Below are 11,952 nucleotides of genomic sequence, written 5' to 3'. Positions count from 1 at the left end.
GCGTCTCCTAATCGCTTGCAAATTGGGAGCTTGGTCCTATTCATCTTATCTATCTGATGTTGTGTGATGAAAGAAGAAAGCAAGGGTGAGCAGCAAGCCCACCAAAATGATATGTATAATGATTAACAATATATGAGCCTACTCATAATACTCATGAAAGTCTTGGTCAAAAAAATGAACCAGGTTGATATCTTAATGCGATGAAGTCGCAAAATATTCAGTATATATATATATATACATATATACTTTTCAAAATATTGGAAGTCCTCTTCCATGCATAATATACACAAAGTCCCAGTGTATAACTGTATAAAAAAATATCGTTGCAAGGTGATCTCATATATCTAACCTTGTCTCAACGTTTTTCTGAAAATCTTTGTCATTCATAAGACAATTATTAATTAGATATAAGTTTAAAAGACGAAGTTACAAGATACCCCAATATACTTATATCTTTCCCAAATACTACTTGAACTACCACCGTTCAAGTTATAATCAGTTTCAAAAGTTCATTACATAGATGAGACTATAAGACAAGATTTGAATAGATTAAACCTTTGAAATATTATTAAAGGAAATGAAGTTATGATATACTTCATTAAGTTCTGATATATATATATATATATCCATATATACATCTTCTTTATACATTTCCTGAAAACCTCTGCCATGTAAAGTATGAACAGAATTGCAATATCCAATAAATTTGGAAAGGAAAAGAATTTTGGCATAAACCAGATATCTTGCTGATCAGGCAAAGATACCCATAAGTAACCTTTTCTACTAGTAGATGGACGAATTCCCCACTGGTCATCACCCTGGTCGTAATAGGACCTTATGCTGGACTGCCACTCAGCCACTTATGCATTTGATGGACTCCCACTGAGCCACTTACACTATCATGGACGCCCACTGAGCCCATATTGCTTATGCCGACTCAATATATGGACTTACTTCCCGAACGTTGGGTAAGTAATCAATTCATTTACCAAAACTGCAACCTTGTTGCGAATATAAAATACACCACAGAGCCGAATCCCTCAGGTTTTGAGCGAATATTTAAATCCCCTTAAAAAGGAAGATCTTAAATATAAAAAAATGAGTTTTGGGATCCGCTCTAACTTTTAAAAATCATTTTGAAGACTCGAAAATAGTTTGAAGAGTGTTTGGAGTAATACTGATTTATTATAATAAATCAGTCTCGATATGAAAGGAATATCTGAATATTATTATTTAAATAATATTCCCATAAGAATAATTGAGGTAGAAGTTGGAAAACTTATACTTGAATGAATAGCAAATAATCAAAGATATACTTATACGAAAGTAATATCTTTATTTGAATAATCAAAAATAAGTTTGATTATCGACACCTTATTCTTTAATACAATAAAGAATATTATTAAGTAATAAGCGGAGTCATAATACCTCGAATGAATAATATAAATAATATTCATAAAATAAAGGAGTCATACATCCTCAAATGAATAACCAAGTAATATCCAATAATAATATAAAAGAGTCATAAGCCCTCGAATAATATTCGAAATAATATTCAATAAATAATATAAAGAGTCATAAGCCCTCGAATGAATATTCAAATAATATTCATAAAATAAAATAAAGTTATCGAATAAACCTTATTCGATTAATAGTTTTGAAGACTATGACCATATATATATATATATATACACACAGAATCTACTCGGGATCCTCGACTCCCGGTTTTAGAAAATGTTTTCACCTTTGGGTTCCTATACTAAGGGTATATGCAAATTACCGCTATCCTCTAGCATAGGTATTATCAACAATTATACATGGAAAGAATACGAAACAGGCATGCATATATATATATACCATAGCAGCATGCTTCAATATATAACAACATTTGCTAATTAACCAACATGCATCTATCGCAAGATAATGCATATACACATATACATCACAACAACAGTATAACGGGTAGAAAAACTTGCCTGAGCGACTTGGGGTGATAAAAGGCTCGGGACGAGTTTGGTAACCTATAAACAACAAGTAAGTTGGAATTAAACCAAAGTTACTTGTAAATCTATACTTTAACTAACTTAGAGTCTAACGCTTATTTTGCGCTTAATGATTCACTTAAGTCACTCGAGTACCCTCGGCTCCACCATTTTTAATAATTTAACCTTTATGAGTTTTAAGGTGATTCCTTCGCGAGTGTCTTACCAACTGCCTAACACACTTACCATAAATGTTTCATACCTTAATTAACCCTTTTTGGTCTTTAACCTATGTTTCAAAGTAAGGCGAGGGGAAAAGTTTCGTTCGCGAAACGCCGTTACTTGAAACGGTCGTTTCTCCTAAACCGTGCATCGGAATCGAACGAACTACATATCAAAACGAAGCTCGTAACACGAACTATCTAAACATGGAAATGGTCATAATCTAGCAGGGGGTTCTCGGGTCCTAATGTTATGCACAAAAACAGTCTAAAGAAAATCGGACGTTACGACGACTATGTTTACGCGATTTCCCAATTTAAAACCATTCAAAACCAACCCAATTCAACCTCAAATCCAACATACAACCAACATCCATCCTTATCACATCATAACAACCCCAACCAATTAAATTTTAACATTCATACTTATGCCTAAGCTTGAATTTAACTATACTACATTCTTTTAACAAAAATAACAAGATTTACCAATCCGATTCAATACCATTTCAATCCCAAACTCTAAATCACAAACATTAAGCTACAATATCACCCTAATAATCCAAATCATCTTATAATACATAGGAATCTAGGGTTTGTAGATGATATACCTTCCTTGAAGTGGTGGGAGGAGCTAGGAAGCCTTAAGAAGCTTTGAGAAGTCTAAGGAATGCTTGGATCTTCAAGGAAAACAAGAAAAATTTCAAGTTAAAAACTTGAAAACACTATTCATTGTCTTCTTCTTTGATTAAATGAAGAAGATTGAGAAGGAATTGATGGCTTAAACTCATGATATAGCCCTAACTAAGCATAAAGATGATTAGGGAATTAACTCACCAATTTAGGAGGCTTGGATCTTGAGTTTTGAATTTCTTGCCCTTTTGCAATAGTAAAAGCCGAGAGCATGAAGAACAATGCCTTGGTTTCTTTTTTGATTTTGATGAAAAATGATTTACTTGGCTTGGTTGGTTTGATTTTTGTATTTGTTTTAGTAAATTACCTAGTTGCCCTTGATTTTGTGTGGTTAAAAAGCCACCACATCTCCTTCCTTCCCATGTCATGCTTGTGTCATCCTCATGATGTCATCCTCCCCTCCTTGTCCTCTTCTCATTGGTTGGGTGACATCATCCTCTCTAATCCCTTTGATTAACTTCCTAATTGTTTGCCTAATGACCGCTGATCTGTTATACGGTTCGCTTAACTTTCGTTTTCATTTATCGTTTGAAGGATCATACCCGGGATCTTATTACTTAGCTTCCCTTAACCTTTCTAAATACATTATTTTCCTTTTTATGATCCTCTCTTATAATCCTTTAATTTAAATCCTTCGTATCCTGTTACCTTATACTCAATTCTCTCCGTATCTAGTGTATTTCCGGGAAAAATCAAAGTGTTCGGAATTGGATTCTGACGATCTTTACATACACTCATATATCATATAGAGTACTGATAAAATCTCAGAATATCCATAACAGAACCCCTACATAGTGTGGCATGAAAAATTTCCTCATTCAGCTAAAACACTATTCACAAGGGTTACAAAAAGTTCAAAATTTTGGGGGTTATTACAGTCTCCCCTCCTTAAAAGGATTCCGTCCCGGAATCAAATTGAAAATAAATAGGGATACTCTCTTAGCATTGCACTTTCTAACTCTCGAGTAAATTTTCCCACATTGTGGTCCTACCACCAAACTCCGCCTAGTTTGATAACCCTTCTCCTAAGTACTTGTTCCTTTTCACTCTATAACCCTTCCTGGTTGCTCCATATAGGTTACGTCTGGTTGCATGTCTATGCGCTCATATGCCCCTATTTATCTGGCATCCGAATTACACTTCCTTAACATTGATACGTGAAACACGTTATGACTTGCTATATGTTCTGGGGTAAGGCTAGCTCATACGCTAACTTCCCAATACTTCTTAATATATCCAAGGGTCCGACAAATTGTGGACTTAGCTTTCCTTTCTTTCCGAATCTCATCAATCCTTTCCAAGGGTTTCCAAGGGGATACCTTTAACAACACTAGGTCCCCTACTTCCTATTCTTTGTCCTTTCGTGTCAAATCAACATACTTCTTATGTCCATCTTGGGTTACTACCAGTCGTCCTCTGATTAGATCTATTATATCCTTGATCCTTTGGACTACTGCGGGTCCGAGCATCTTACGCTCTACAACTTCATCCTAACATAAGGGAGATCGACATTGTCTGCCCTCAAGGATCTCATAAGGCGATATCTCAATACTGACATATGATCTATTATCGTAAGAAAACTCAATCTGTGATAACTGATCATTCCAAATTATTTCAAGTCTATTGCACAGACTCTCATTATAGCGTTTAGCATTAGAGCTTTTGCTTCTCAATACCCATTCTTTTCTAGTTCGTAATCGCTACAACCTTCCGTTCCTAATATTATACTAGTTATACTTTTTTTTTCGTTAGCGTTCTATAACCTTTTAATAACCACGTCAACCTTAGTATCACGAATGTGTTTCCATTCCGAATACCACCAAAACTTTATTACTCCTTTTTCAGCTGTTTCTATTTTCGAAAGCTTAATCCTTCATATAGAAGTAAAGGAATTTGTTGAGAGATCACTATGATCATGAACACTTGTTATATCGCATAGTTAGTACAGAAGGTGGCCAGCCTTTAGTACTTGACAAGCAATTAAACAATAGATGGTATCCTACTAGGCTTCTATCACACAGATATACAGTCATTCGGCAATACCTCCCCTTCTGGAAGGGTTGTTCTTCTCAACTTACATGAAATGAAAAGAAGAGAAAAGAATGAACTGAAGAGAATTGTATATATAAAAAAAAATATACTGCCATAAAATATCTGGCTTGGAACCTACCTCTGAACTATAGAGGTTTGTCATAGGAGAACAAAACATATATGTATTTATATCAACATCAAGTATTATAGCATCCTATTTCTCATGCCTAAATATTTTTTCTATTCCGTCCATCATTCTATGGACCCATGCTCTTGCTCGAGCTTATACACAATCACCTTTGAAACTCCCTCGACATCGAAAATCGAATCTGGGTTTTCATTCTAGACATCACCGTTACTAAAATTCTATGCTTGCACTGCAACCTTCCTCGTATAGTAATACGACTCTCTATTGATAAGAAGGAATAAGTATTCAATAGGTAGATACTCTACTTACTTAGTCTATCAATAATAACTTATACACTACCACGACCCGATTAGTGGTACTCAATCTCAACACCCATTCCAATACAACTCTCACGGTTGTAATCAGCTCATTACTCACAGAATCATTGCTGCCTTACTATGGTCCACCACTGACCTACTGTAGTCATTCATTTTCCATGAAGTCTTAATATCTAACCATACGGAGTCCATACATGTCGTATCAAATCCTTCTAAGGAGGTAACATAATCACCATTCATGATTCATGGAGTACACTCCTGATTCTGACATACATACATGACATGAAGCAGATAAAATTGCAGAAGAGTTTCGCTCAAAGCAACGATAGCAGGTTAATACCATTCTTAATCATATGCCTTCAATAGAAGACTTAACTCAAAGGTTTGTTTAGTCCTTTTTGAATTATGGTCCTGGCTTATCTCAAGATAGGACCTTCTAAGATAGATAGCCCGTTCATGGCGATTACACGAATTACACCTTTACCAACTACTATTACGGTTGGGTATTGCACAGTCATCAGAAGGAATGTCAATCTTCCAAACCATAATACAACCTTCACAGCTTTAACCATCATCACGGCATTCCTTTGGCACAAGCGCCTATAATTATCCTCTTACCTTTAAAGTGTCGGCCACCTCTTTGGCCTTTCTTGATAGTAAAATTTCCTTACAGTCAATGTCATTTTAACCACCTCCAAATAAATTTTCTACCTTATTTCAATCACAGCTTATTTGAAAATGCTTTCCTTAAAATCTGATGAGTAAGAAAAGAAATCACCATTTTTCCATAAGTTATTGCCTCAGTCTTTAGAGGTTAATCACTGTCGCGACTGACTCTCGATCGTACTTAGAACATCTTTTGTCTTAGGTCCTAATTGCCCTGAACAATTCCGACCTTTACTGGTTCGATCCATAGTTTCTCGTGGTTTAACACGTGCCCCACTTGGCATCATTATAATCACGTCATATTCCTTTTATCAACATTTTTATTCTTGAGAATTTTGAATATTACCTTTCTCCATGCAAAACCTCTAAGGTTATCTTTCAATAGTTCCTCCTGTATTCCCTAGATACAGGGCATATCGAAATACCATTTACTATTACTAGAACCATTGTCTATATACTTCTGAAAAATTTCTCCACTGAGTCTTAAAGGTTGTTGTTACCTTAACCCTTTCCCAATCATACTGTCAAAACTCATACTGCCCCTATTAAGGGTGAAATGCCAACCTTTAGGCATTCCCCTAGGATTCGTTTTAAGTTACCGATGTTCTATCCTTAATTCCACCTTTAAAAAGGTACATGCATCCTTCCATGGATAAATCAAGTCATATACCCCTGATAAGGGTGTCTTATTCAATTATTCCCACCTCGATAGTATATGCCTAATTTCACAATAACATCTGTATTCAAAATGAGGTCAATCAATATGGCCTCCAAAAGATAACAATGGTCATCCGCTTTTCTTGCCTAATTTGGTAACGATAACAAGGATGACCTGGAAGATATTGGTCATGTTCAACGTGAACTTCTTCTTAATAATTCCTTATTTACTTTTGTTGTTGATCTCAACAGTCACCTCAATGTTGGGATATCTTTCATATCTGGCGTCTCCCTTTCTGGGTATCATGCCACCGGTCTTACACTTCACCTTCTTGAAGGTCACTTCCTTCATCCAATTTTCTTAATTTCTTACTTTCTTGTCTCCTCAGTCTATCCGCGTCTCATTATTTATCCTTCGAATTATCTCAAGGTTTCCTCGAATCTTCCCAACTTACAGGGGATAAAATATATGTATCTCTTATGCCCTCAACCATCAATTTTAACTCATGGTGAATCACCCTCATCCTGACGATTACATACTCTTCTATTTCTATTTCTACGAGTCTTTAGGGTTTCCTCATACCCGACTCCCTTATCATTCCTCAAATTCTATTGCCTTTATATTCCTTTCCACTTCAGTTTCTTTTTATTTTCCTTTCTCTTATCATTATTTCATGAACTAACACAACATAAGTATTGATTCCAAACATCCCGTCATTCTGGATTCGTGTCCTCAGAACGAATCTTGATAACTTTTACAACTTAGATTCATAATTCATCATACTCATCCACTTTTGTTCTAGCTCCAAAGCTTTTACACTATCTCCTTATCTTTGGGAATTACTTTCCTGAAAACAATTGACTGAACTTAAATCAGTTTATTCTAACCTCTGGCTCCGTGCCTTTCTTGGTCTTTCACCAGCGGGTGGTCTCTCTCTTAGGAGGGTAAGTGACAAAAACAGTCTTTTGTGGTTCGTCAATCATTTAGAATCTCAAATGATTCCTATATTTCCTTTAGCCAGGCTCTTGCCTCGACTGGGTCAGCTTGTTCCTTGGAACTCTGAGAGCTTAGCGACTTAAAGGTCCTGAAAGAATTTCACACCACATTGTTTCCTCAAGGTGGTGGTTGGGAATAAAATATAAGTTCTGTTTAGACAGGTCCATGAGTTTCCGTATAGGAGTACCGTCTCGGGTCTCCTTATCTCGCTCGACTTTTGCTTTCTTAGTCTAAATATTTCTTCCTACTCCCCATAATTGGGGTCATCTTTTAATTTAAATCTTCATTTTCCACTTTATTATATTCCGGGTTCTTTATATCTTAATTGCGACCTCCCTGATTATCACATTCAAGGTTTGCCCCTAATCTTATTCCTTGTGGGGGCATATTACTTGGAAAATTTTGAGAATCTCCGGATATTTGTCTTACTTACTTTGCTTAAGTCTTCCCCTCATTTAGTCCTTGCACGATTGCAAATTATGAATTCTCAAGTTCGATAAACTTCATGACACTCTCTTAAGTGTTAATAGAGCAATTAACAATGTGATTTTATCACAAACAAACTGACCTGAACTGAAATTAACGAATATATACATAACCATTTGTTCGAGGGTACAACAACTGAACATATTAAAGAGGATTACATCATATGAACTTATCGCTCCTATCCCAAAAGTACTACCATAGATAGTCATCTCGTCATTAAAACTAATCATTCATAACTTAGGCTAATCCTCCAAAAGCGGTGCTACATGAAACCCTTGTTTGATTGCTCTGGCTCTGCACACTACCATGGATTAAGAGATGCGAGCATGCACGACATCCCTAACCTGCTCCATCACAGAGGTGATGAGGTCTAAGATAGTCGCAAGTAGAGCTGAATCAACCTGACCCTCAAGATGGCCTCTAGCTGTAACACGGGTGGTAGCCTCAATCCTTTCCATGCTATACGCTAATCCTGCCGGAAGTATCCCACCCTCAATCCTTGGTGCAGTAAGTCGATCCAACAGATCACTCGTAACATTCCGGGCCTCTGACAGGCCACCCAAAGTCATATGATAATCAGCGATAAGAGAAGCCTGAGTGGTAGCATCTAGCAGTCCATGGGGTGCAGGTGGTGCAGACCCAGGAGATCCAAATGGATAACCAAGCACGGTATCAGGTGACAATGGTGTAGGGGATAAAGGTGGCATTTCCTCAGTATGTGCTGGGCTCTGTACAGGGGAGGGAACAGGAATTGGTGGAACCTCATGGATGTCTACAGGAGCCTCTGGAAGAGGGTCTGATACTGGTATAATTGGGGTCGTGGAAGGCCCCACTCCTTCTGCCCTCATTAACCTTTGTGCCCTTGGTAACTCTTCATCCTCTAGTGCCACCCTCGCGGCCATTCTTGCTCTGGTAGTCGCCCTGACTACGGTCATCTGTTCCTCAGCGGTCCTCTCTTCATTCTCATCAGGATCCTCCATGTGATCCTCCTCAGCCACAATCCTTTCCAGAATAACATCCTCAACCGCAACATTCTCTATCTGAACCTCATCCGGTCCCTCATTAGGGTACTCCATCGGATTCACAATTTGATCTCCAACTTGTAATAAAACATCCTCATGCTGATGCTCATGAACCTCAAGGTTCGGTGCCCCGCTGCCCTATACGAGAACGAACTATGTTACTATCATGATACTTATAAGGGTTCCCGTAAGGGTTTTAACTGTCAGTGCTACGTTAGGTAGCCCGACTATGAACTTGGCAAAAGTTCTTATTATCTTAGTGAACTTATTATCTTAACGTCACATCATCTCTGAGGTTTATAACGCTTAGTTCTGATACCATTTCTGTAACACCCCCAAATCCGGGGTCGGGGATCCGGGTTGTCACGAGTTCCATTTCCCTTAATAACACCCAATCTTAATAATTACTCAACTACTCTGTACTGTGACCCCACAATAAACACACACACCACACGTTATAGTCTCAGAGCTGAACATCCAAAAATAACCACAAGTCATTTTATTCCACAATTATCTGTCCATACACCTTAAAAGGTTTTCTGAATAAATTTACATTTCTTTGCCATTATTACAATTCATAAATATACATAAATCTGGTACATCAAAAGTTGAAAGCCTAGCCTATTGGTAGTTCCTACCTCAGCTACGGCGGCATCAATGCTTCTAGAAAACTGCGGAACGTCTCCTAATCGCTTGCGAATTGGGAGCTTGGTCCTGTTCATCTTATCTATCTGATGTTGTGTGATGAAAGAAGAAAGCAAGGGTGAGCAGCAAGCCCACCAAAATGATATGTATAATGATTAACAATATATGAGCCTACTCATAATACTCATGAAAGTCTTGGTCAAAAAAAATGAACCAGGTTGATATCTTAATGCGATGAAGTCGCAAAATATTCAGTATATATATATACATATATACTTTTCAAAATATTGGAAGTCCTCTTCCATGCATAATATACACAAAGTCCCAGTGTATAACTGTATAAAAAATATCGTTGCAAGGTGATCTCATATATCTAACCTTGTCTCAACGTTTTTTCTGAAAATCTTTGTCATTCATAAGACAATTATTAATTAGATATAAGTTTAAAAGACGAAGTTACAAGATACCCCAATATACTTATATCTTTCCCAAATACTACTTGAACTACCACCGTTCAAGTTATAATCAGTTTCAAAAGTTCATTACATAGATGAGACTATAAGACAAGATTTGAATAGATTAAACCTTTGAAATATTATTAAAGGAAATGAAGTTATGATATACTTCATTAAGTTCTGATATATATATATATATATATCCACATATACATCTTCTTTATACATTTCCTGAAAACCTCTGCCATGTAAAGTATGAACAGAATTGCAATATCCAATAAATTTGGAAAGGAAAAGAATTTTGGCATAAACCAGATATCTTGCTGATCAGGCAAAGATACCCATAAGTAACCTTTTCTACTAGTAGATGGACGAATTCCCCACTGGTCATCACCCTGGTCGTAATAGGACCTTATGCTGGACTGCCACTCAGCCACTTATGCATTTGATGGACTCCCACTGAGCCACTTACACTATCATGGACGCCCACTGAGCCCATGTTGCTTATGCCGACTCAATAGATGGACTTACTTCCCGAACGTTGGGTAAGTAATCAATTCATTTACCAAAACTGCAACCTTGTTGCGAATATAAAATACACCACAGAGCCGGATCCCTCAGGTTTTGAGCGAGTATTTAAATCCCCTTAAAAAGGAAGATCTTAAATATAAAAAAATGAGTTTTGGGATCCGCTCTACTTTTAAAATCATTTTGAAGACTCGAAAACACTTTGAAGAGTGTTTGGAGTAATACTGATTTATTAAAATAAATCAGTCCCGATATGAAAGGAATATCTGAATATTATTATTTAAATAATATTCCCATAAGAATAATTGAGGTAGAAGTTGGAAAACTTATACTTGAATGAATAGCAAATAATCAAAGATATACTTATACGAAAGTAATATCTTTATTTGAATAATCAAAAATAAGTTTGATTATCGACACCTTATTCTTTAATACAATAAAGAATATTATTAAGTAATAAGCGGAGTTATAATACCTCGAATAAATATTCTAAATAATATTCATAAATAAAGGAGTCATACATCCTCAAATGAATATCCAAGTAATATCCAATAATAATATAAAGAATCATAGCCCCGAATAATATTCGAAATAATATTCAATAAATATATAAAGAGTCATAAGCCCTCGAATGAATATTCAAATAATATTCATAAATAAAATAAAGTTATCGAATAAACTTATTCGATTAATAGTTTTGAAAACTATGACCATATATATAATATATATATATTATATATATATAGATATATATATATATATATAACACACGGAATCTACTCGGGATCCTCGACTCCCGGTTTTAGAAAATATTTCACCTTTGGGTCCCTATACTAAGGGTATATGCAAATTACCGCTATCCTCTAGCATAGGTATTATCAACAATTATATATGGAAAGAATACGAAACAGGCATGCATATATATATATACCATAGCAGCATGCTTCAATATATAACAACATTTGCTAATTAACCAACATGCATCTATCGCAAGATAATGCATATACACATATACATCACAACAACAGTATAACGGTAGAAAAACTTGCCTGAGCGACTTGGGGGATAAATGGCTCGGGACGAGTTGGTAATATAAACAACAAGTAA

Source organism: Apium graveolens, chromosome 2 (assembly GCF_009905375.1).
Source record: "Apium graveolens cultivar Ventura chromosome 2, ASM990537v1, whole genome shotgun sequence".
Taxonomy (NCBI): Eukaryota; Viridiplantae; Streptophyta; class Magnoliopsida; order Apiales; family Apiaceae; genus Apium; species Apium graveolens.
The sequence above is the reverse complement of the archived record's forward strand: the minus strand, read 5'-3'. Positions refer to the sequence as shown.